Source organism: Haliaeetus albicilla, chromosome 10 (assembly GCF_947461875.1).
Source record: "Haliaeetus albicilla chromosome 10, bHalAlb1.1, whole genome shotgun sequence".
NCBI classification, from domain to species: domain Eukaryota; kingdom Metazoa; phylum Chordata; class Aves; order Accipitriformes; family Accipitridae; genus Haliaeetus; species Haliaeetus albicilla.
In genome coordinates this window covers 26,654,235-26,678,455 of record NC_091492.1, presented here as the reverse complement: position 1 = coordinate 26,678,455, position 24,221 = coordinate 26,654,235, and the positions used below count along the sequence as shown (strand labels likewise).

At 54.2% G+C, this 24,221-nt stretch overlaps 1 long non-coding RNA gene across 1 annotated transcript; it reads right to left on the bottom strand.

Moving 5' to 3' along the window:
• Positions 1-2,752: 2,752 nt before the first annotated feature.
• LOC138687582 (uncharacterized) lies at positions 2,753-23,774 on the bottom strand. The gene is made up of 3 exons (XR_011326735.1): positions 22,502-23,774; positions 15,129-15,384; positions 2,753-5,362 (listed from the first exon to the last, which is right to left on the bottom strand). It is a non-coding gene; the product is annotated as an uncharacterized lncRNA (long non-coding RNA).
• Between the last annotated feature and the right edge of the window lie 447 nt (positions 23,775-24,221).

The following is a 24,221-nucleotide window of genomic DNA, read 5'->3' as shown; positions in this document are numbered from 1 at the left end:
GTCACTGCTGCCAGCAAACAGTAGTGGGGTGGGGAGAGGGACGGCAGCAAAAACCCAGGGTCCAACTTTCAAAAAGCAACAGCCTGATGCCCAAAGCTGTCCCAGCACCGCAGCAGAGCTGGGGAGGCAGCTGGGGCAGCTGAGGCACAGCCCTCCTGGCACTGCAATGGGGAAAGGTTTGGGGGGTATTTGGGGCACTCAGCTCCCCCGGCTTTGCTGCAGCCCCTTCCCCATCTCTGTTCACTGGGGGTCCCTCTCTGCACCCACAGGCACCCTTGGGTGCTGCGTGCAGGGGGTGACTGTGCCACCACCCACCCAGTGCTGGTCTCCCTGCCAGCCCCCGAGGTGTCTACTCTTTTACCCCACTCCTTTATTCAGTCCTTCTCCTCTGCATTTGCAGCTGAATTCCCCCTTTCCCACAGGGGCAACACTGCAGCCCTGGGGACCCCCATGCATGTCACATCCCCAAGGGAGGTGAGGGCATGCAGGACACTGGGGCCTGGCAATGCAGGCAGGGGACACAGACAGGGATGGTGACAGTGGCCCTGGCACCACGGTGGGCCAGACTGGGGACTCGCGGCCCCCCGGAACACCCGTGCCGCGCAGCCTCGCTGCCAAAGGCGGGGTCTGGCTGACGGCTCTGGCGCGGTGGCTGCCAAGCCGCAGGGCACTGTGGGACGCAAACAGCCTCCTTCCACTCCGCAGCTTTGTTTTGTTTTAAAAAGTAATCCCGGGGCAGGCAGGAAAGCACTTTGTGTCCTTTGCTTTCGGGTGCTCCCCAAGCAGGTGCTGTTTGCCGGGGTCCTGAGCATCCTCTGGGACAAGGACAGCAGGGTTAAAGCTTCCTTGCCTTAAAGCAGGAAACCGCGGCCAGGGCAAAGGCAGGAAGGGACCAGCTTGGGCAATAGCTAAAAATCACAGCTAAGGGTCATCTGCACAGCCTGCCTCTGCTCTGGCAGCCCCCGGCACGTCCTGGCTCCTTGCACTCCTCACAGAGCTCCTGCAGTGCATGGGACCCTGGCACTTGGTCCTATGCTTTGCTGCCCTGGGGGGCTGAGTTGGAGGGCTTCCCCTGGGCTGGGGGCAGCAGGACAACATGGGGGGGGCCTGGAGGGAGTCTGCTGGCTGGGGAGCCCACAGGGCTTTTGCAATCCTCCTTGGTGATGTTGGCAGCCCAGAGTAAAGAGGCACCGGGGAGGGTCAGACTCTGGCTCCTGTGCACTAGTTGCTCCATGCAGAGCCCCTCTGGGATGGGATGGTGATGCCCCCCATGCTGCACCCATGCAAACCCCTTTCTCCTGGGTGCAGACAGCCCTGCGATGCTGGGTCTTCCCCACTAGCCCCAAGCAAGGTTGCAGGGGTGATGCCCTCAGCCCTGCCTCGGACCAGGGCAGGAGGATCCTGACCCGGCATGTGAGACAGAGGAGCCTATTGCTGGCACAGCCGTGAACTGGTGACTGGGTCTGGCTGGCTCACGACTGGCAAAGAGACGCTTGTCATTTGTGCAAGGCAGGAGGGGTTTAATTTAAACCAGATGAGCTGGGCTGCATCACAGGCGAGCTGGGAAGACAGGCTCTGCTCCGTACCTCCCTTCCCCACCACAGTCAGCCCTGCCACGGCGCGGCACAGGCTGGGGTACGGCACAATGCTTCAGCCCACAAACGTGAATTCCTGCGGTTTCCACGAGTGCTCAGGGAGCTGGAGTGGCGTGCACGACACCGCAGCAGAGCAAGGGGGACGGGTGAGGGGCGATGGATAGACGGGAAGGCTGCGTGGCTCGAGGAGAGGCTCTCAGCATGGGCTGTATCTTCCTTGGCATGACTCAGAAGGCAGAAAGCAATCACATCCCTGGAATTTCAACCCCCTTTCAGCCTCCAAAGCAGTTTGGCCTGCAAAAAAGCCTGGAAACACTGGGTGCCTGCAAATGCCACAATGCAAACTTACATGTGCACACATGAGCAACGATGAAGCGCAGCTGCTCTGGGGGTCGGAGGTGGCGAAAGGAGCTGCAGCGAGGCCCACACCATGCGGCTGCTCCATCACAGAGGGATGCAGGAAGGTGACTGTACCATCGGGCCAGACAGTGCCCCAGGTGGGAGCCCTGTGGACTGCTTTTCAGATGGCTTTTCAGCTCTTTTTGGCTCTTTCCTGGGGACCCTGGGGTTCACTTCCCAGGCCGTGCACTGCTTTTGTCAGCACAGAGCAGCCCAGGACTGAGCCACCCTGATCCCCCAGACGCCTTCCAAGTGCTCTCCCCAACCGACATGTTCCCCTCACTGCTGGCCCCAGCACAGGACCGTTTCTCCAGCTATTTCCTTTCCAAAGCAGACACACCTCATCTCCAAGTGGGGATTTTCCCTTTCCAGCCCTCTTTTCTGGCCAACAAGACACAGCACTGTTAACCCTACATCCCCAACCACTCTATTACCAGGAGAAGATCCCAGCCTCCAAGTTTTTTCCCATCTGATCCCAGACAGCTGAAAATTGCTGGGTTGGGTATACACAGCAGTTCCCTTCCCTTATAGCCCTGGCAGTAAGTGACATGCCCAAGGATGAAGAGACACGTGGTGGCAGAGGCAGGGATGGGACCTGGATCTCCCCATCCAGCATCTCAACCCATCACATCATGCCATGCACAGTGCTGACCTGCAAGGCCCTGACTGCAACGGGCTTCCAGTTCCCCCCACCAACAATCTGTGCACATAAGGGGGTTGGTGTGTGTGTATAGAGGAGTTTTAATTAGCTAATAATCTTTAATAAGGTTTAATTGCCTTGTTATAAAAGGTAATTACAGCAATACATCAATTAGAGCTGTAAAATTAATAGATTTACCAGTTGTATTTATTGAGAGAGCTGAAACTTGCAGTGAGCAGCGGCCAGGGCAGCGCTGATGGGTGTGCTCTGATATGCCAACAGCAGGAATGAGAGCAGCCGTGGAGCCACTTTGGCACGAATTCTGTTCAAGCCCCTCTGCCCAAGACAGCCTGGGAACCACAAGCACCTGCAAACCACCCTGTGAACAGCAGCCAAGGTGTTAAAGCAGAGCAGGTGGACGGACAGACATGCCAAATACAAGGATGGGGCTCCACGGGTGCAGAATCAGGCTCACGGGGTCCCTGCTGTGTCCCTCTGGGATGCTGGAACAAGTCACCTCTCCTCTGCTTGAGCTCCTAAGATGGGAACAGCTCTGTTTGCTTGGGCTGGGGCAGATGTCTGCCCTGTAGCAATGACCAAAGGGATGCCTGTCCCCCCCTACAAGTCCCATGCTACACTCTCAGGAGCAAAAGCACCCCTAAAATCCCTAGAATCCCCCTTTAGCAAGACGGCAGGGACACAAGGGTGCAGGAACCCATAGGTGCAGCAGCAGGGACAGGAGCACACTCAAAGTGCTGGGGCAGAGGGGAGCGTGCCCTGGGGTTTGCAGCACGCTCTGCGCTCCCCCAAACTCTCACCAAACCCAGGAATGCTGGTGCTGCAGCCGGGCTGCCAAGTGGCAAGATGTGGCCATTCCAGGCAGCCCAATGGAAAGTGCATCTCGTGGCTTACCCACGATGGGAGGGTTTTAAAGGAAAAGCTGTTTTGATGTCGCGTTGCTTTGTGGCCCCGTTATCCAACCGCATGTTAAGTACGTTGGGGATCAGGGATGGATGGGATGCTGAGCCCCCCTGCCCCTTTCCCAACTTTGCTGAGGGTTGTTCCTACAGAGCAGGATCAGCCTATTTTCCATAAAGTCAGTAGACCATGCATACATCCACCCAAAATATCCCATTTCACTGAAAGGAGCAAGTTTCTGAGTGTAAAATCCTGAGCAAGCCAGTTTTCTGCTCCCCACAACCCCCTGGCACCTGCTGGGTTGGGGTCATGCTCACATTTTAATGACCATTTTTTCCCCAAACAGTGAGCTTGGTGCGCACAGGAAAAGCAAACACAATGGGCTGGCGCCAGCCCAGGCCAGCGTGGGGTAGAGGACCAAGGCACGCACACACGAACCAGCCTGGGATGTGCCCAGTTAAATGCTACCTCAGGAATGACACCCATACCCACAGCTGACCAGTGGGAGTCTGGCTTACCGCCATCGAGCTGGAGTGGAGGGGCTTGAAGGAGTTAAAAATCCCTTTGTGCTTTGCTCAGACACCTGGGGTAAATTAGGGGAACCTCACCACTGCTGGAAATTAATCTTTGCTTCCCACACAGGCGGCAGCAGAATCATCTCTGCTGTGGTGGGGAGCTAGGGGATCTCCCGCAGCAGGTGCTCTCTGTAGATGTGTGGTGCCTCAAGGCAGGGCAGACTGGGGGGACCAGAGGCTTTGCAAATAAAAAAACCCATCGCTGCTAGCGGTGATTCCTGGCCACTCTCACTATTTGTGCTATAAAAAGGTCTAAAGCAGACGTGTCCCTTACGATGGGTTGGACTTGATGATCTTAAAGGTCTTTTGCAACCTAAACGATTCTATGATTCTATACTCCCAGGCAGGGATGGGCTGGTTACAACCAGGCTGTGGTGTCAATGCACGGAGCTGGGGGCTTCCTCCTGACATCCCCCAGCCACAACTCGAGCTTTGGTTTGGCTGATGATAGTCCCCCGGTGTTGCCTCCTGCCCAACCATGGGCAGCCTGTGGCATGGCTAGGGATGTATGGGCAGGGCTGTGGTTTGCAGGGCTGTGGAGGTTTTCCTCCTGTGCAGTCTGCACCAGCTCACCCTGGCATGCAAAATGCCGGAGCCTCCGAGTCCTGGCAGGTCTGGCAGCCAACACCGCGGGCAGGATGGAGATCTGCCTGCCCTCATCCCAGGCCAGAGAAATTCCCGGCTGTGTCAACGGGGTGGCAGCTCACCAGCTTCCTCGCAGGGCAGTGGAGGTGCCGAAAGGGATGTTTGTGCAGGATGGAGCTGGAGTAGATCCAGGACATTCGCAGTGCTCAGCTTTCCCTGGCTGCCATGCTGAAGGCCCGCAGGAAAGGTGGATAAAAGCCGTTCTTGCCTCCAGGGCCTCACCACAGCCCTGCTGAGCTTCCCCAGCATCCTCCATGACTCCAGCCCAGCTCCAAATCTGGCCTCAGGGCAAATGTCCCCAGGCTGGCGGTGCTCCCAGTACTTTCCTTTATCCCTGGGGAAGCCCCAAGGTGGACGGCTGTGGGTGCAAGAAATTGCAGCCAGGGGCTGTAACCACTCCTACGGTAAAACAGCCATGTGCTCAAAGGTCTCTATCGCTTGGGGCTTTTAGGATCTCCCACAAGACAAATATCTCCAGGGATGGTTTCGGGATGAACTAATCCTGCTTCTGAGGTGATCTCTCCTACTTTTACATTTTGCCCATGTACACAATATCCATCCCAGCACCTTTGCTCCTGGTCTGTGAGCACCTACAGGGATTGAAAAACACCTTTTACTGGGGGCTGTGCAGGGCCACGCTGCCTGCAGGCATCACTCACTCACTCCTGCAGCCCTGGGGAAGGGATGGGGACAGGGACAAGGTATGAGCTGGGATGGTGCCAGGACAAACACTCGGAGTCCCATACCCGCTATGCAGATATTCACATCCCTTTTTGCTGCCTTTAAAAGGGAGAACCAGAGAGAAGCCAGGGATGGGCCATGAGCATCGGTGCACACTGGCCTCGGCATGTCCCTCCTGCCAGCCTCAGCGCAGATGGGATAGAGCGGACGCAGCCCGTGTTTCCAAAGAGCATCCCCACCTCCCCGGCAGTCCCCATGCAGCTCCGTTTCCTTGGGCAGGTGCCACTGTTTCACAGCCAGGGATGGCTCTTTCTGTCATTTCTTGGCAGCTCCCTGGAGAAGGGGTCATGTCTCCAGCTGCCGGCGTCTGTGACCACCTGGGAGCAGAACGGATGACCCATCTCACACACTGGCAGAAGGAAATTTAGCCCCAGCACATCCAGCTACCAGCAGCTCGAGGTCTTCTTATGCCAGAAATGTTTCATAAACTCACTAGTCCGCCAAAAACACCATCTCATCCCTTTCTTGAGTCCGTTTGTCCTTTTGACCACCCTGGATCCTACAGCAATGAACTCCTCAGTTTTGTTACATGCTGCGAAAAACGTCCCAGACATTTTCTCATACAAAATACCGTGTTTGCTTCTTTCATCTCTGAATCACAGGGTACGGAAATCTCAATTCTTCCCTTCTTTCCTCCTAAATCCACAACCCTTGCCGCTGCGCAGGCAGTTTAAAGTGTGACCAAGCAACGCTGAAAAGCTCAGAGATCAAGATCCAAAGGGAAAAACACAGCATTTATGGTGATTTATCTCTGGATCCCTGACTCACACTCCCCATGCACTTGGCATTTTGAGCACCCCCTGAGTTCCTCCTGCAGCGAAGAGCTGCTCAGGGTGGCAGAATTCTTAATGCTGGGGCTGTACCCTCCTGGGGAGGGAACCCACCTTCCCGCAGCACTGCTGGGCACCGGGAGGGGTCATGAGCCGTGCCCAGGGCCTGGGCAGTGGGAGCTGCTCTGATGACAGCCAAGCACCTTCCCTCTTCTGCACCGCTCTGTATTTCCTGGAGATGTACCATTGCTCCCCGTAACCTGTCAACGGGGGGAAGCCGTGCTGGCCAAACACTGTGAGCCCAGACGGGTGCGTCAGCAGCTGCCTTTCATTCATTTCCCTTTACAGAGTTTTCTGCAACAGGGGTGTTTTCCTGCTATTTACTACCACCTCTCCCTCCCAGTCCTGCTCAGCTTTTCTGCTGGGGCGGGAGAGGAGAGGGATGTGGGCTGGCTGGCTTTACCACCCTTGAATGCTGCAAAAAGAAAAATAAAAAAAATTTGCACTCAAAATAGTGCAAAACAGAAGTGCTGCGGTAGTCCCCAGATTAAAGGAGAAAAAGAAACAGGCTCAGTTGCAGAAATGAGAGCAGGACATTGCACGAAGCCACGGTCAGAGCATGGCACAGGCTGCCCGAGCGAGGGGGATGCAGGATTTACTACCTGCTTGCTCCAGCCCAGACCCTGAAGAGTTAGAGCAACCCTGAGGCTGTTCTCACCTACGTTATGGGTGAAAAAAAAGTCTTTCCCCAAAGCAGGGCAAACAAATCTGCCCCATGGGGGTAAGCTCTGCCTATCGGCTCCAGTGAAGGGACTGAAGCCCCCAAAATGTCAGCAGGGAGTGCCCAGGCTATGATTTGCAAGGGGAGCTGTGGGCCAGCAATGCAGGGTAAGATTGGAGCACCCACAACGGCAGAGGTTTGCTGCCGCTGCTAATCTGAGCTGATCCTGCAGCATGTCTGGGTACGTGGGCGGAGGAGCAATGGGAGTTTTCTTAATGGGGTTTGGACGTAAAAGGCAGCGGAGGCTGGAAATGAATAGATTAACATCAAGGGAAAATGTGATGTAAAAGTGCCTCGTCTCAGTTTTGTCCCAGGCAGGAGAGGCCAAGCAGTCGAATGGGCCTTTCTGTCCTCACTATTAATTATGGGTTGCGGTGTGACAGAGCCCAGCGGCCGAGCTCAGCAACGGGCTGTTTGTTTGCCTGTTGCCAAGTGCCCTGTGGCTGTGGCTTGGGATTTGCAAGCCCTGTGGTTCAGCCACTGTTTCGAACTCACAGAGGGAGTTTGGGATGGGGGAAGCCAGGGAGATCCCTACCTTTGATCTGATGGCAGAGCTGAAACCAAATGGTTGGGTTAGACCGGGCAGGATGGAGCCTGTGATACTGGGAAAGGGGTCTGTGCTGGCTGTGCCGGCACTGGTGGAGACCCCAATTGCTGCAGAGAGCCATGAGGATGGAGGGTGTGGGGTGCAATGGCAGCTGTCAGTGCACCAAGTGTCAGCCACCCCAGCTCGCCCAGGAGGAGGGCAGGGTGCTGGTTACACACACAAGCCCGAAGAACCACTGCACAAGAAGGGTTGGAGGACAGACCCCACTGGGAATGACTCACGGACAGTCAGGAAACACCCTTGGCTCTGACAACAAAGACAGAGAGCACCTAATTGTCCTCCCGTTCCTGTGGTGGAGGTGAGTTTCCCCTTCCAGTTGCCTCTGCTTCTACCATTGCACTTCTGTGTGCAAAGGCTGCCCTCCGCCCCGCCCCCGGCCTTTCAGATCTGCCATGCCTGGTCTGCAGTGCTCAGTCCCCCCCATAAAAGATCCCCTCCACCCTCCAGTGAGCCATGGAGTCCTCGAAGCTCATCTATCCATGATGCACAGGTCCGCGCCTCTGTTTCTCCATTTGCCAGACTGGGATAAGCACCTCCTTCCAGCCTTTTCCCATCTTAGGTCTCCACCTGGGAGTTTCTCTGGATAGAGATGGTCTCTTTAAGCATACAGAATCATAGAAACACAGAGTAGTTTGGGTTGGAAGGGACCTTTAAAGGTCACCTAGTCCGACACCCCCCCCGCCATGAGCAGGGACATCTCCCACTCGATCGGGTTGCTCAGAGCCCCGTCCAACCCGACCTTGAATGTCTCCAGCGATGGGGCATCGCCCACCTCTCTGGGCACCCTGGGCCAGTGCCTCACCACTCGCAGCGTAAAACATTTCTTCCTGACATCTGGTTTGTATCTCCCCTCTTTTAGTTTAAAACCATCAACCCTCATCCTGTCACTACAGGCCCTACTAAAAAGTCTGTCCCCATCTTTCTTATAAGTATCGAAAGGCCGCAGTGAGGTCTCCCCAGAGCCTTGTCTTCTCCAGGCTGAACAATCCCAACTCTCTCAGCCTTTCCTCATAGCAGAGGTGTTCCAGCCCTCGGATCATTTTCCTGTCCTGCCTCTGGACCTGCTCCGACAGGTCCGTGCCTTTCCTGTGCTGAGGACCCCAGAGCTGGATGCAGTACTGCAGGTGGGGTCTCACCAGAGTGGAGCAGAGGGGCAGAATCCCCTCCCTCAACCTGCTGGCCATGCTGCTTTTGGTGCAGCGCAGGGTACAGTTGTCTTGCTGGGCTGCAAGCACACATTGCCAGCTCACATCCAGCTTTTCATCCACCAGTATCCCCAAGTTCTCTGCAGGGCTGCTCTCAATCCCTTCATCCCCCAGCCTGTATTGAAACCGGGGGTTACCCTGACCCACGTGCAGGACCTTGCTCTGGGCCTTGTTGAACTGCATGAGGTTCATATGAGCCCACTTCTCGAGCTTGTCCAGGTCCCTCTGGATGACATCCTGTCCCTCAGGCATGTCAACTCCCTGACTCAGCTTGGTGTCATCTGCAGATTTGCTGAGGGTGCACTCGATTCCACTCTCTGTGTCATTGATGAAGATATCTGAGGGCCACCACTCGTCACTGATCTCCATCTGGACACTGAGCTGTTGACCACTACTCTCCAGATGCGACCATCCAGCCAATTCCTTATCCACTGAATAGCCCATCCATCACATCCACAGCTCTCCAATTTAGAGAGAAGGATATTGTGGGGGACCGTGTCAAAGGTCTTACAGAATTCCAGACAGATGCCATCTGTAGCTCCTCCCTTGTCCACTGATGTAGTCACTCCGTCATAGAAGGCCACTGGGTTGGTCAGGCAGGACTTGCCCTTGGTGAAGCCATGCTGGCTGTCTCGAAGTACCTCCCTGTCCTCCATGTGCCTTGGCATAGCTTCTAGGAGGATCTGTTCCATGATCTGCCCAGGCGTAGAGGTGAGGCTGACAGGTCGGTAGTTCCCAGGGTCCTTCTTTCTACGCTTTTTAAAAATGGGTGCAATGTTTCCCTTTTTCCTGTCACCTTCACCTGACTGCCATGACTTTTCAAATATCATGGAGAGTGGCTTGGCAACTGCATCATCTAATTCCCTCAGGAGTCTGGGATGCATCTCGTCTGGTCCCATAGACTTATGGATGTTCAGGTTCCTCAGGTGGTCACAAACCTGATCTTACAGTGGGAGGAACTTTGCTCCCCCAGTCCCTATCTTGTGGTCCATCCACTCAAGAGGTGTGGGAAGAGAGGCTGTCATTGAGGACTGAGGCAAAAAAGTTGTTGACTACCTCAGCCTTCTCCTCCTCTGTTGTTACCAGTTTGCCAGTCGTGTTCATTGGGGTGGGGGGGTCCTATACCTTCTTTGACCTTCCTTTTCTGGCTGACATACTTGTAGAAGCCCTTCTTATTATTCTTTTTATTATTATTCCAGCCGTGCCTTGGCTTTCCTGACCCCATCCCTACACAACCGGGCAGTGTCCCTATACTCTTCCCAGGATACCTGTCCCTGCCTGTGCATTTCCTTCTTGCCCTCTAGTTTGACCAGCAGGTCTCTACTCAGCCATGCCGGTCTCTTGCCTTCCTCTCCTGATTTCTTACACATGGGGATCGAGAGCTCTTGCACTCTATGGAAAGTGTCCTTAAACATCTGCCAGCTCTGTTTTGCTCCCTGGTCCCTGAGAGCAGTTTCCCAGGGGGTCCTATTGACTAACTCCTCGAACAGCTGGAATTTTGCTTTCCCAAAATTCAGGCTCCTAACTCTTCACCTGTCCCATATCCCTCAGGACTGTGAACTCCACCAGTGCATGATCACTACAGCTCAGGCTGCCTCCAATCTTGACGTCTCTGTTTAGCTTATTTGTAGTGGTGACCAACAGGTCCAGTAACGCATCCCCTCTGGTAGGGCATATATATGCGGTCACCTGCAAGGCCAAGCCCCGCTCTCATCCAAGGATGCTGGAAACTACCATAATACAAATAAAGCCATATATTATTAATGATTATACAGCATCATCCTCACCACAGGCTCTGCACAGTCCTCAGCTCTGTCAAGAATGTGCCAACACCCAGGGTCTGACCAGTCGCATGATTTTGCAGACACATGGCCGGGTCCATCCCAGTTCCCTTCTCCTTGGCAGCGAGAGGCCAGCACAGCCAGTCATCCCCGTGGTGCTCTGCATTGGCAAAGACACGGCACAAAACCGTCTCCAACTGCACAGACCCCACAATCCCCAGCCTCTCTGCACCCGCCTGCCCGCACCTCGCAGACACGGCATCCAAGGGGAGCTGCCAGCTCTCCAGGAAGCGATGGCAGGGTCACACGCACCACAGGTGACGCTGGATCTGTCCCCCAGGAGAGGCTGCATTTAGCAGCGGGGTGCTCTCCCAACCGGACAAGGTCCAAGGCTCAGCTAAGCTCACCCTGGTTTTCCAGGCAGGGAACAGTAACGAACGGCAGCACCATCTCGTGTCTGACATGTGCAGTACAGAATAGGTGAGTCCAGTCCTGGGACAACACTGTCCATGGCAGCTCCTCTCCCCATCTCCCAGGGACCCCGAGGCGGGTGGGCTCTGGGGGCTGCCAGCGTCACAGCCATCCTCACCCAGTGGCTTCTGGAGGAGGCTGGGACTTATGACAGAGATGTCACTCGTTTCTGAGAAGTCCCCAGCCTGGAGACCCAGGGTGGTGTGGGGATCATCCAGCTGCTGAGACCTCCTCCAGAGCTTTCAGCAGTCTGGGGGTGCTCACCCATGGGGATGCCACCCCCTCGCTGCCCTGTGCCACCCTGCTCCGCAGATCCCTCCTCTCGCTGCAAAGCACATGGCATTGAAAGCACAGGCACAGATTCATTTTTATAGGCACAGTGCCAGGGCTGAGAAACTGCTTCTCATTAGAACAGCAGAGCCTGGTAATAAACGGTGCTGAGCTCCCATAACGGGCTGGCGTCCTACCAAGGGATGCAAAGGGGATGGGGAGAGGAGACATCCCTCACTGGGGTCTGCACTGCCTGCAGCACTTGTCTGTGTGCACCCAATGCTGCTCTGGGTTGCGGGGAGCACCCTCTTGTTTCCACTTGATGCTGGTGTGGGGAGAGACAACCATGTCCTGACCCCGGCGGTGGCATGGCAGCATGGCAGCACAGCACTCACATCCCTCTCCCTAAGCAGCAACCACCCTACTCTGACCCATTTCTCCCTCCAGGCCATTTGCCAATGGCACGCTGCAGAGGGAGGAGAGAGGGCAAAAAGGCTCCTGGACAGCAGATAGTCCCTGTGAGCCAGCCAGGAGACAGGACATGCTGCCAGCAAGGCTGCAGGGTGAAAGCAGGAATTGGAAACCAGCTACAGCCCCTGCACAGAGCAAGCTAACGTGGTGTCACCAAGGACTGGGTGGGACGGAGATGGAGATGAATACAGTGCCCTGTGCAGGTGAAAACTCATAGTGTTGTACCAGAAAGACAGCATGGGCCATTGGAGACTTGGGATGCAAGTGACAGCTCCTGCATCCCAGCCTCTCTGCACGGAGCATGCCGGACACAGAGCTGGGCTCCCTGCTTCTGGGATGGACGCATGGTCCTTCCTGCCTCCCACTGCCCTTCCAGCCCAGCTGCATGGCCCCAGCATCCTCCCCCAAGCACAAAACACTCATCTGCTCTTGCCGGCACATCGCTGGCGCCGGGATCTCATTGCTCCCAAGGCAGAGAGCCAAGAGATCTGGACGGGAATAGTTAGCAGGCTGACAGCCGGGCTGAGCTGCAGGTGTTGGGCTGACAGCAGCACCTCCCCGCTGCTCGGGGAGGTGCTGGGGGCAGCGCCAAGGCTTCTCCAGTTTCCAGAAACAGGATCCCCAGGGAAGCTGGCTGGCCCAGGCACCAACTGGCAGACGTGGCAAACACCATGGTGGGGATGGCCCGGCAGCGAGGTGCTGCTCTGCTGCGCCGTGACCCTGCCTGCCACAGGAGCGTCGCCCGGTAAAAGACTTTTTGGTGCTGCCTGCAGCCAGCCTGGTCCCCAGGCCTGCACCTCAATGCTGCCCTGAGCATCTACTCTGCTGACACCGACCTTGCAGCTCCTCTAAGCAAGTTGAGGGGTCAGGCATGGCCCAAGATGCCCACTGCATCTCCTGACACTGGGATCTAGGACGGGGCCCTGCGTGTCCTGTAAGGGCAGGACGGGGGGCTCAGCCAGCTGGGTGGCTCTTTGCCGAAGTGCTGAATTGTGCCATAGGCAAGAAAGACACCTCCCTACAATCACCCACCAGGCAGGGAAGCCAAGCCTGGCCACCCACCCTCTCCAATGCAAAGCCAGGGTGGATTTGAGGCAGGAGCAGGGTAAAACCTGGCATCAGGGTGCTACTCCCTCACTTGACCCCCTGCCTCCTCCTTTGGCATGTTGCAGGGATGGGGTGATACTGCCCTGAGCCGCCTCTTTGCCTCCAAGATGCTGAAACCAAGGAGTGGGAGGCTTCAGCCATCATGGGATGCGGTGGGGGTCTCTTGGGCTTTGCAAAAGCAGGGCCAAGGGCTGCCCCTTGCTCCTCTCGCTGGCTACCCCATAAAGGGGTCTGACCCGAGGCAGCGCTGAGCCCTACCCGAGGTGAGACATCACAGCCACGGGCTGTGGGAACCTCAGGCATTGCCTCCTGCTCCCCTTCACCTTCTCCCTCCTGGCCACATCCACGTCAGAAACCCGCAGCCATTGTGCGTTTGGCGCAGCCCTGTGTCCTGTGGGTGGCCGGGACCCCAGGAGCTCCCAAGGGGCAGGAGGACGTTCCCCCAGCCAAGGCAATCCCAGCATTTCAGGGAGCATCTGAGCCGTCTGCAACTCAAGCTTGGATTTACACCAGGTGGCTCTTTGCTGCTTGCAGAGGATCCAGCCCCTTGGCAGGCTCTGAAATGATCCTGAGCCCCCCTGCTTTGTTATTAAATCAAATCCATCTGGCCTCGACCACGGACGTTTGTTATTCGAGATCTCTCTCAGAGCAGAGCTGGGATTAGCTGCTGGGCATGGGGGGATTCTCCCTCCCTCTCTCCCACCCGCTCCCAGCCCCTCCTGCCTCTCTCTTTTGTGTTTCTCCACTTCTCGGAGGAGCAGGGGGAGGCGCGGGCTCTTAAGGCAGCTTTTGTGCAGCATGGGGCTGCACGGGTGTCCCCGTGGGACCATTATGCCACCACGCTCCCGGTGGGTCCCATCTAGACATAATTGCCTGCACCTGACTTACCCGTGCACGGGGCAGCCGGAGCCCCCCAAACCCCAGGGACGCCGTGGGCTGGCAAGGGAGGGGGTGACACGGTGCTTTGTCCCAGCCACCTGCCATTCCCATTTCTGACCCCGAGCAGCCAGAACCGAAGTGCTGCCGGGAGCTGCTTTCCCCAGAGGACAAGTAGGGCTGAGCAGGGTTATCCCCCACCCCAGCCCGGGGGAACCCACTGTCCCAGGAGAGTGGAAGCAGGCGCCGGGGTAAATTGGAGCGATGCAGGACATGTTGCCGCTGAACAAGTGCTTTTAAGCGTTACAGCAAGTGCTTTTAAGCGTTGCTGCTTGCCTGGGCCGTCACTGCTGGTTTCCCTTAAAGCTGCAGCTTTCAGACCACTGTTTAGGAGTCGCCGAGCAATTGCCTCTGGCTGTAAGCTCCATGAAGATGACTGATTTCCACCACTTCGACAACACAGAAAGTGGTGGGGAAATGCAACTCCTGATGACCTGCCAGCATGATGCGGAGGCCAGGGACCCAGTCAGCATGGGGAAGCACGTGTGCTCCCGGTGCCACCCTTGGGGCCAGCAGACGCCCATCCGCCGTAGCCACCTCCACCTGGCAGGGACAAGGCGACAGCGTGTCTCGCTCCAGCCCCGCAGGGACCCCTCAAGGTTGGGCAGACAGGAGCCATGATCCCCACAGGCTCCCCAGCACCAGGCCCTGCATTCAGGCTGCCAGCAAAGGCGCCAATTAGTGCACCAGCTCATTTCGGAGCTATCACTGAGCACGGGTTTTCGCTGGGGGCTCTGGGCATGCCCCATCCCTACTGCTCCCAGCTGAGCCTCACCTTGGCCACTTGCATCTCCTCTGCTGCAAACTCATCTCCAGAAGACACAGCTTACAGCCCCAACGCGGTTATCTCCACCACTACCGGTGTACATGGTCCCCAGCAAACTACAGGTTGAGCCCATTCCTTGCCCACTCACACCTTTGGCCCCCCAGAAGCTGTGGTGCAAGGCACATCCTTGCTGGGATGGTCTCACTTCACAGGAGATGAATGATCGCAGCAAAGCGTTGAGCGAAGGCCAGCTGGGTACAGTATAAGCAGGACCGGACAAGTCAGAGACTAACTTTAAACATGGATTTGGTGTTTAAACCTCACCTGCAAAGCTGGGAGGAAGCAGCATGCCTGGGTTCCCTTCCCAGCCTCAGCAAACGTGTAATGCCTTGAATACACCCTCGAAGAGCCTGCACCATCCCCCATGTTCCCCTTTCACCACAGGCTTACCTGTACCAGAGCCCATCTATCACCTGGGACCACGGAGGTGGCATCCAAGCAGCTGCTGCACGGATGGTCCTCCACCCCCAGGAACCCTTGCAGCAGACGCAGCAGCTCAGAGCCTCCTCCACATGCTGGCGGCAGCTTCCTGTCTCACCGCAGACCTCTTCAGGACCAGCCTGGGGATTCGGCATCCCGCAGCTGGGTAATGCCAGATCTGCTGGGTTTTTGCCTGACTTCCAAGTCCTGGTCCTTCTGCAGCTGACTGGAACATATAAAAGGAGACAAGGCACTTTCTCAGGGAGCCCTGGAGTCCGGAGCGTTCAGCAATGCAATAATTAACAGTGGGTGCCTTCATTCCTGGGTCACACACACATCTATGAAAGTTATCACACCAACTCTGCTCTCTTAGAGGATCCTCAACGTTTAGGCGCAAAGTCTGCATCCAGCAGGAACTTTTTAATGGCACAAGGGACCTTTCAGTGACAGAGACGGTGCTGTCACCTTCTCCGGATGGCCCTGCTGGTACCAGTCCACATGGGGAGCTCAGCACAGCTACGATGGAGTTGCAGCTCTCTCCCAGGCCACCCTGCCCTGCAATGGGCTGTCAGCCCATTTTGGAGGAGGCTGGGAACATGTCCACTTGACGTGCCTGAAAAGCAGCACACATCTCCCCGTTGCTATGGAAACACTTCTTTTAAAGCAAATGAATAATAATAATTAACACGATCTATTAAATAATAGTAATAAAGGCATTAGTAATGACTTGTAATTGGTAAAGCACTCTTAATAATACATGCTCACTCGGCAACCTGCTTCCAGCGCAGGAACCAGGGCTGGGGGCAGGATCTCCCACCCAAAGGGGAGTCCCGGGTTAGGGCGAGTGCCCTCTGCATTCAGCGCTGTAAAGGCAGGAGCTTAGCGGGATTCAGTGCGGGATCAGACATTTATCTGGATAATGAGGATGTCTAGACTGATAAGAAGAAGGGTTAAATTGGCTCAGGGCCTGATTCTGCTTCATCATGCGGTTCTCACAGCTTGGCACACTCCAGCACTGTTGGGAGTAACTTGTGGGCAAACCCAAGATGGGTTGAAGCTGGACACAGCCCTTGTTCTTCCCATTTTTTAAACCTAGCGATCAGAGGTATCGTCAGGCTCCTTAACCCCTGGAAGGCAGACGCGAGGAGAACTCTAAGAAACCTTTAATGTGCTCAAATTAGCTTCTCAGAGCTCTTATTTTTCTGCCTTAGCTATGCCCTCACTGTCTCCCTGCTCTCCACAGAGAAAACCCCACAGACTGGGGCACAGCCACCCTCCGACACTATCCTATGACCTGTCCCTGTGCAAGGAAGGCAAAGCCTGTGGCAAGGGAGACAGTTTTGGACCGCACCATTGGATTGGAACCACGAAGGACTGAGCTGGACAAAGCGACCCTCGGTTTCACAGCAACTGGGCAGAAAGACGGCTCTTGCTAACTCGTGAGCCTTAAACACCAATGCCCAGAGAGGAGAAGGAATAGATGAAAACGAGCATCTTCTCCCTCAGGCTCCCCTTCTCCCTCACCTGCTCCATCTGCTCCTAGTCCCAAGGCAAAGCCAAATCTTGAGGACTCGCAGCTCCCTGCAGCTCTCTCAGCCAGGCCAGCTGGGTTACTCTGCTCTGCCCTGCACACGCCAGCCCTTCATGTCCCACTCCTGAACTTCCATCACCAAGAGCAGCATCCAGAGCGAAGAGGTACAAGGCTGAGCCTGGAGGCACTTTGCAGCAGTGAAGAATCAGTTGCACATGTGGCAGAGTTACTGCTAGAGCTGGACATGGAGCAGGAATCCCACGTGCATCCTCTATCTGGTGGAGCAGATGCTGCAGCCTGGCCTTACAGGGCTCTCTCCTCTACAGAGACATCACTTTGCACAAAACTTGAGGGATTTAATACCTCTGAGGCTTCTACCTCTCTGCCAAACTTGGGTGAGGCTGGTCAACAGGTTCAGACCAACATGCAAGCCCTGGGATCAGGTGTGACTTTGCCTCCCTTAGGAAGCCACAGTAAAATGCCCTCTCTTCAAGCTGTGAGATGCTTCCAAAAGGATATGGAATTGCAGAGAGCAAATAAATGTGAAGACCTAACAGTGTCACCTGCTTGTTTGTTCCAAGAGTCCCTTTGCGGACTGCAGCCAGCTGACAAGGTCTTCTTTGCACAGCAGTAGCAAGGATCAGCTTGCTCAAAATTGCTCAGCACTCCCGCAGGAGTCTGCTTAGACAGGCAGATCCGGGAGGCAAATGCTCCGGGAAAACCTGGCCCTGATTTGGGTGCCTGCATGAGAGCTGAGCTGTTGGGAAAAGCAGATCCCCACTGTCCCCTCTGGAGGGGCATCATCCATCCCTGGGGTTGCACAAGCAACTTCAAATCATCTAAAACAGCTGCAAGATGTGCTCTTTGGGCTTTTCCCCAGACAGGCCTGGTATCCAGGCCGATGTGCCATGCAGGATGCCAGAGCAGCAGTAAGAGCAATGAGGTGTGTTGCAGTGATCGCAACACACCTGCATGGCTTAGCCTCCACGCCACCCCGAAACACTGTGCTGCAACTTCCACTACGAGGCTAAAATTAGTAGCAACAGGAAGAGCTCCAGAGTACGATGGAATGATTAAAGCCTCCCTGGAAAGGAGGCATCATGTGCAATGTAATGACTTTCCTCATTTCTGGCACAACGTGCAACAACCATTGTGGAATATGATGGGGAAGGGTAAGGAAAGGAGAAAGAGAGAGGTGATCCTACACAAAATTGGAGTGAGAGTGCTTGTCTAGAGGAGAAAAACCAGGACCTTGGCTCTGCTGGACTGTGCCACGGACACACTGTATGACTTTGGTCAAATTACTTATAAAGACACAAAAAACTTAAGGATCATGCATGCTATCACCGCCTGAGATTTATAAACTGCTTCGGTTACAAGTAAACACCTAGATTAAACGGAAAAAAATTTCTCTTTTACATCTGTTTAAATTTGTGTGTTGAAAGTGCTTTGTGAATAATCAGTGTCACCGTTTTCCAGCACAGTCAGTGGGGATGAGGCATTGATCTTTCACTCCATGCAAGGATATCCAAATCCATACTTTTGAACATTTTGTTGGCCTTGTTTGGCCAAAAATATGACTCCAGCCAGCCCCATCACCCCCATCCATGTTCCTGAAAGGCAATGGGATTTCATTAGACCTCACCCCTAGCTATATACCTTCCCCGTTTTCATTTAAAATAACCCATAATTGGAAAGAGCATTAAACCAGTGGGCACACCAAGCCTCCAAGAAGGAAGATGTTACTGTGCTGAGAGAGCTTGCTTATAGTGCAGGAAAATAGATCTGCCCCTCTGGTTGCACCCTAAGACAAGTTGGTTCGACTCCACAACTCAGATTCTCGTCTCAAAACTGGAAATACGGCACATCCCCCTCTCCCAGGCAGATCCATAAAGACAGTGCTCATTTGTTAGGGTAATAGGAGACAGGTAAGTCCCTTGGATGGGGCTGCCATATTTCCGTACAAGATTTCCTGGACAGAAATACGTGCACATGCGCTGCACAGCTTGACAACGGACGTGCAGTGAATCCAACCCATCCTGGACGTGTTGGATTTGCTGGGCACACGCAGACCATCTGGCCAGCACATGGAACTCAGGCTTGACATGTCCAGGAAGCATCTGACTTACTGCGGAGGCACCAGGCAGCCGATCAGAGCACATGTGGGAAATCTGCCCCACTGGCATCGCAGCAGAGGATGGTGCGATGCCCAAAGAGCTGATCCGCACGTGTGCTAGCACAGCTACGCCAGGATTTCTAGGCTGATGTAGATTCAGAAATACCAAACAAGTGGCCAAAACCCTAACATCCCCCCAGACAAAATTTAGAAGAGGACATGTCCAAGGAAACATACGGTAATCCTGACATTCTATAAGTTGAAATCAGGAATTATGTGCTTGCAGAAGATGGGATTTCAATGGGAGGAAAAAGTGTTCCTTGGAAAACAAACTACATGTATAAGCAGCAGGAATAAGGGGAGAGTGTGACTCTGAAACTGAAACCCCCTTTCGATCCCAGAGCTAAAATCATCCAGATTTCAAGTTGAAGGAATTTCTTCAACAACCTTAGGGCAGTTTTTCCAAAAAAATGCATGACCAAAGTCCAAAACCTCCACACTTAAAATCACGATCAAGTCTGCAAATCGCTCAGCACCAACAGTCCCACTGCCAGATTGTCCCTGTAGCTTAGCACTCCATCTGCAGCCAATATGCTGAGCTCTTAACAAAATTGAGGGGTTTTAAAATCTGGTCTCCTGGGCCTGATCCCATGGACCCGGACTCACCAAAACCAATGGACTTCAAGGAGCTTTGGATCAAAGCTTTGCGGTAATTTACTTATCTCATAGAAGAGCTTAATTAACAAATGTTTGCAAAGCACTTTAGGATCCCTGCATGGAGAGCAAGATACCTCTTGCTGTCGGTCCTGTCTGCAAAGCAAAGAGGTTTAAAATCAATGCACAGCAAATGAATTGTAAGGACAGTTGCAGCCACAGATGGGGCTGCAGTAACGTACCCTTGGGTGGATTGGCCACCACGGAGGGCAGATTAATTTCTGAACCTCTTGCTGCAGGAAATGGTCAGCACATGGGGCTGCTGGAGGAGATTGTGGGCTCAAAGCTCCACGTACCCACAGGGTGTAAGGGATCTCTTCCAGCTTTCGAGTGGTTGGGATACTCCTCCTTCACATGCGGCTGAGCAGTTATTGAAATGAGCTGCCCAGGGATGGGGAGATGATGTCTTGGAGCTCTCATGGCGCTGTTACGCCAGCTCCAGTCTCATGTGAAATGAAAAGGAAGAAAAGCCTAAAAAAGGCATCCTGGTCACAAGCAGCATTTTTGCCTCCCTGCTGCCTGTACCACCCTTGGCTTTTCACAGCAGCTTGCGGGAATGGGGATGCTCACCCAGCATTAAAGCTTTTCCAGCAGCTGCTGTCTTTCAAATACCTCTTTCTCCCAGACTCGGCTACTTTCGGGGGGAAGAGGGATGCAGCACTGGGAAGTGCCAAACTTTGCTTTGCATTGATGACACAAATTAACCTAGAAAGTTTCTTTCTTGTGTTTGCTCTTGATGATTAATGTAAGTTACTGTTTTGCCTAAGGACAGTCTGCTGGCACCACCTCAGTCAATGTCAGCTTTATTCTTGCCTTCAACAGGGCTTTCTGTTACAAGCCATGGTGCCCGGACTCCCCTCCCTGATGGCTCTGGCATCGACAGCAGTTGCAGTTTGCAGTTTCTCCCTTTTCTTTGATCATTCTGCAACCTATTGCCTAGGAAAGGGGTGAGGAGCACGTGACGCTGCTATATGATTCCAACCTCTCTGCTTGGCGGAGTCTTCTGTCGTCCCTGGTTTTAATTAATACTTTTTTTCCCTGACAGTAATTCAGGGATGTGGATTTTAAAACATTTGGAAATACCAACTTTCTAACTAGAAACACTGTGTTTCTGCCAAAACCTTGTTAGGGACATTTGCAGAGTGGATGTAGCTGTGCACAGTCTACACCCGCAGCAAACTATTCAGCTCACAATCCAACACTACCTGGAACCAAAAAATAACCTTTTACTCCCACGTCCAGTGAGCTGCAAACATTCAAGCCTCCGACAGTCCCGTGATATGAGCCCCAGTGATCTATTCCAGCTCATCAAGTCAATTCAAGCCACCTGGCAGTGCTAACTTTAACCTGAATTACTATTGAAATACAGCTTCCCCAGAGGGCAACAATGCCAGACGGTAGGTAAGATCATTCCTAAGCAGTTGCTATCACCCTGAGGAGGATCAAAGTCTTGGTTGGAGCCCAGCTACGCCCCCAAAATATTGTACGAACTGAGAAGCGTTGCTATCAGGGACCCATCAGGATTAGTCATTGCCCGTGTTGCCAATCCTTGCAATTTTTCTATGAGCATTCATGTTTGCCTGAAATTCCCAGCTCCGTGAGTCATGTGAATATGTGCGAGTAGGAATTTTCATTTTTTAAAGTAAGTTTCTAGACCTTGTGGTTGTGCAGAAAAGTGAGGTGATGTAACTCGAGTGAAATCTGAAAGCCCCAGGAGAAAGCAAATGAAAAGAAACCCCATATTCATTATTTTTGTGGAGTCACACAAACTCTTTAGTTAGTTTTATGATTTCTGGGCCTGGCTTGCGCTGTCTGAAAGCTTGGAGCTGGAGCTCAGCAGGCCTGTCTTCTTTTTTTTTTCTTTTTTTTTTCCTTTCACTTTATGATTTCGAGGGGCACTTTCTTCTCCTGAAAGCTCCAGGACAGAACTTAAAATGGAGGTTGTAAGCAAAACTGTGTCCCTAAAATGACATGATACCTACAGACCAGGCATCTTTATTGGCTTCATGAATGAGATCAAACTTTGACAGATGAAAACATTGCTCTATAATTTACAGGACAAAATACAACGGTTCCCAACAATACCAAAACATACTGCATGCACATGTGTTTATGCGCATGGATGCACGCATGAATACACACCCACATTATGAACACACCTGCATATAGACATATGTGCACACAAAACACTTCATATAAAAATACATTTGCCATTTATGCACATATTTCAAGTAAACGCTCACCACCTGCATGCTCACTTTATGTGTTTGCAGTTTGCACGCACGCGCCTGTAACGCACATGCTTACACAGATACACACAATCTTTTTACGTGGTTCTAAGCGTGTGAGTGAGCCATATTCAGCAGGTGTGTGCAAGAGTAACAGGCAGCGTGTATGTGAACATCCAAATGTATTAAATGCACACATTTTTGTCTGTATAACCTCCATGTGGCACACAGGACTGAGCGTGTCCATATAAACGCTCCATCTGATGCGTGTGTATGTGCATATAGAGCCACTATCCATCATATCACAATACAAACAGACGCCACCTCTTAGACGAAGGAAAACGCCCCAAACTGCCAGACTTTCACAAGTCCCATCACCCTGCAAAGACTAAAAAAAACCCACCAGTAATTCAAGACACAGTTCTACAATCATGACCAAAATGAGCCACATGAAATACAATAGCGTGAGGTGGGTTATTCTGTTCTTAGCTATACTTTTTTTCTTGTTGTTTTTTTTTTTCTTTTTGAACACTCGCAACACAAACACCAAAACCTCTAACCCCACAGCAGCTCGGCTCCAGGTCCTGCAGCAAAGGGAACCTGCCACCACCAGCCCTGCCAGCCGGTGTCCCAGCACCTCCCAGACTTTGCGCTACGGATCAGGAAACCTGGCTGCCAAAACAAAACGAAAGCAAAATTCCCATTCCCAAAGTGCCTGGGCAAACTTGCAGGGAAAGCTATAGCAACACCTTACCGTCTGAGTCAGTGGATGAGACATTTCCTTGTGCTGGGTGCCCCATCTGCTTAGTTCATCTGCAAGCTGAGATCTTCTGCTTGTAGACCCAGAAAGGGGGGGGGGTGTGTGTGAGAAACCTTGCTGCAAGAATCTGAGAGCCAGAGAGAGGAAATCATACAAAATACAGTGGGGGGTAGAAAATTCCTGCCTCGGTGACAAGGCATCAGTGCCACCATCCCCCCGCTCCGTCCCCAGCCAGAGCCGCAGACGTCGCCTCTGCCAGAGCTGCAGTGCAATGTGGCTCGATGGGAGCCTCGCATCTTTCTGCATTGTCTCTCTCCAGTGTAAGCTCATGCAATCTCATTTCATGGGAAAGACATCTGGTTTGATTCAAAGGGAAGAAAGGGGAAGAGAGGAGAAACGCACACTCACACACACACAGCCCAGCCTTGCTGGCGGGGAGCTGGAAAGCTATTTTCAATGCTTCCCTCTGCGCTAAATCGCTCCTCATTTCAATGAGAAAAGCTAGCCGAGGGAGCAGGGCTGTCCCATGGCTCTCCCCCAGCATCCCCCAGTTTGCAGAGGGGGCTTTGCTGGGGCAGGAGGCCAAAGATGGGGAGGCCGAGCCCCAGCAGCCCCGCCAAGCCTCACTGCTCCTGTGCCTGGAGCCACCAAAAGGCCTTGGGGTGCCCGGGGGTTCCCCCTTCTCCTCTCTTTCCGTGATTCCCGGTGCTGCTGGATGCACGGTTTCTACCCTCAAATGCTTGTGATTTTGGTTGGGGGTCTTCCCATCCCAAGACTGAAGCCCCCACGTTTGGGGGGGACCCAGCACCTCTTGGAAGGCCGCGTCCCCCTTCGCAGGAGGATGAAGCCCATGAGCTACCTGTTCATGGGAGGTGGGCTCATCCCTTCAGGACCTGCCCTGGTGCCCCCTTCTCCCCACTGTTCACCCTGCCAGCTCCGGTGCTGCTGCCAGCCTATGGCCCAAGCAGTTCCACCTTGAGGTGTCCCTGCCCAGCCCCTGCTTCTCCCAAGGGTCCCCGCTATCCCAGTGGATCTCTAGGCTCCCAACCCTTGACCTGTCCACAGCACCCCTCAGGGGTGGGCAGCGGCAGGTCCCCACACAGACCCTCCTTGATGGGGTGCGCATTGACAGGTCCCCATGCAGCCCCCCCTGCACCCGTGACCGCTCCATGCTCAAGTGCACATGGTGGGTCTCCATGTGGACGCCCTCTCCACCCATGGCTCCTCTGTGCCGGAGTGGATGCTGTTGGGTCCCCATGCACTCCTCCTCCACTTGTGGCCCCCCCATGCCCAGGGCACGCACAGTATCTCCACAGCCCCCTCCACCCTTGGCAAGGCAGGTCCCCGTGTAGCCTCCTCCACCTGTGGAACAGCGTGTCCCCACACAGCCCCCTTCCCCCATGACACAGTGGGTCACCCCGCAGCCCCCTTTCCCCATGACATGGTGGGTCCCCCCACGGCCCCCTCCACCCATGACATGGCAGGTACCCCACAGCCCCCTCCACCCTTGGCAAGGCAGGTCCCCACACAGCTCCCTCCACCCATGACACAGTGGGTCCCCCCACAGCCCCCTCCACCCATGACACAGCGGGTCCCCCCCCGCAGCCCCCTCCCCCGTGACATAGTGCGTCCCCCCACAGTCCCCTCCACCCATGACACGGCGGGTCCCCCGACAGCCCCCTCCACCCGTGGCACGGCGTGTCCGCACACAGCC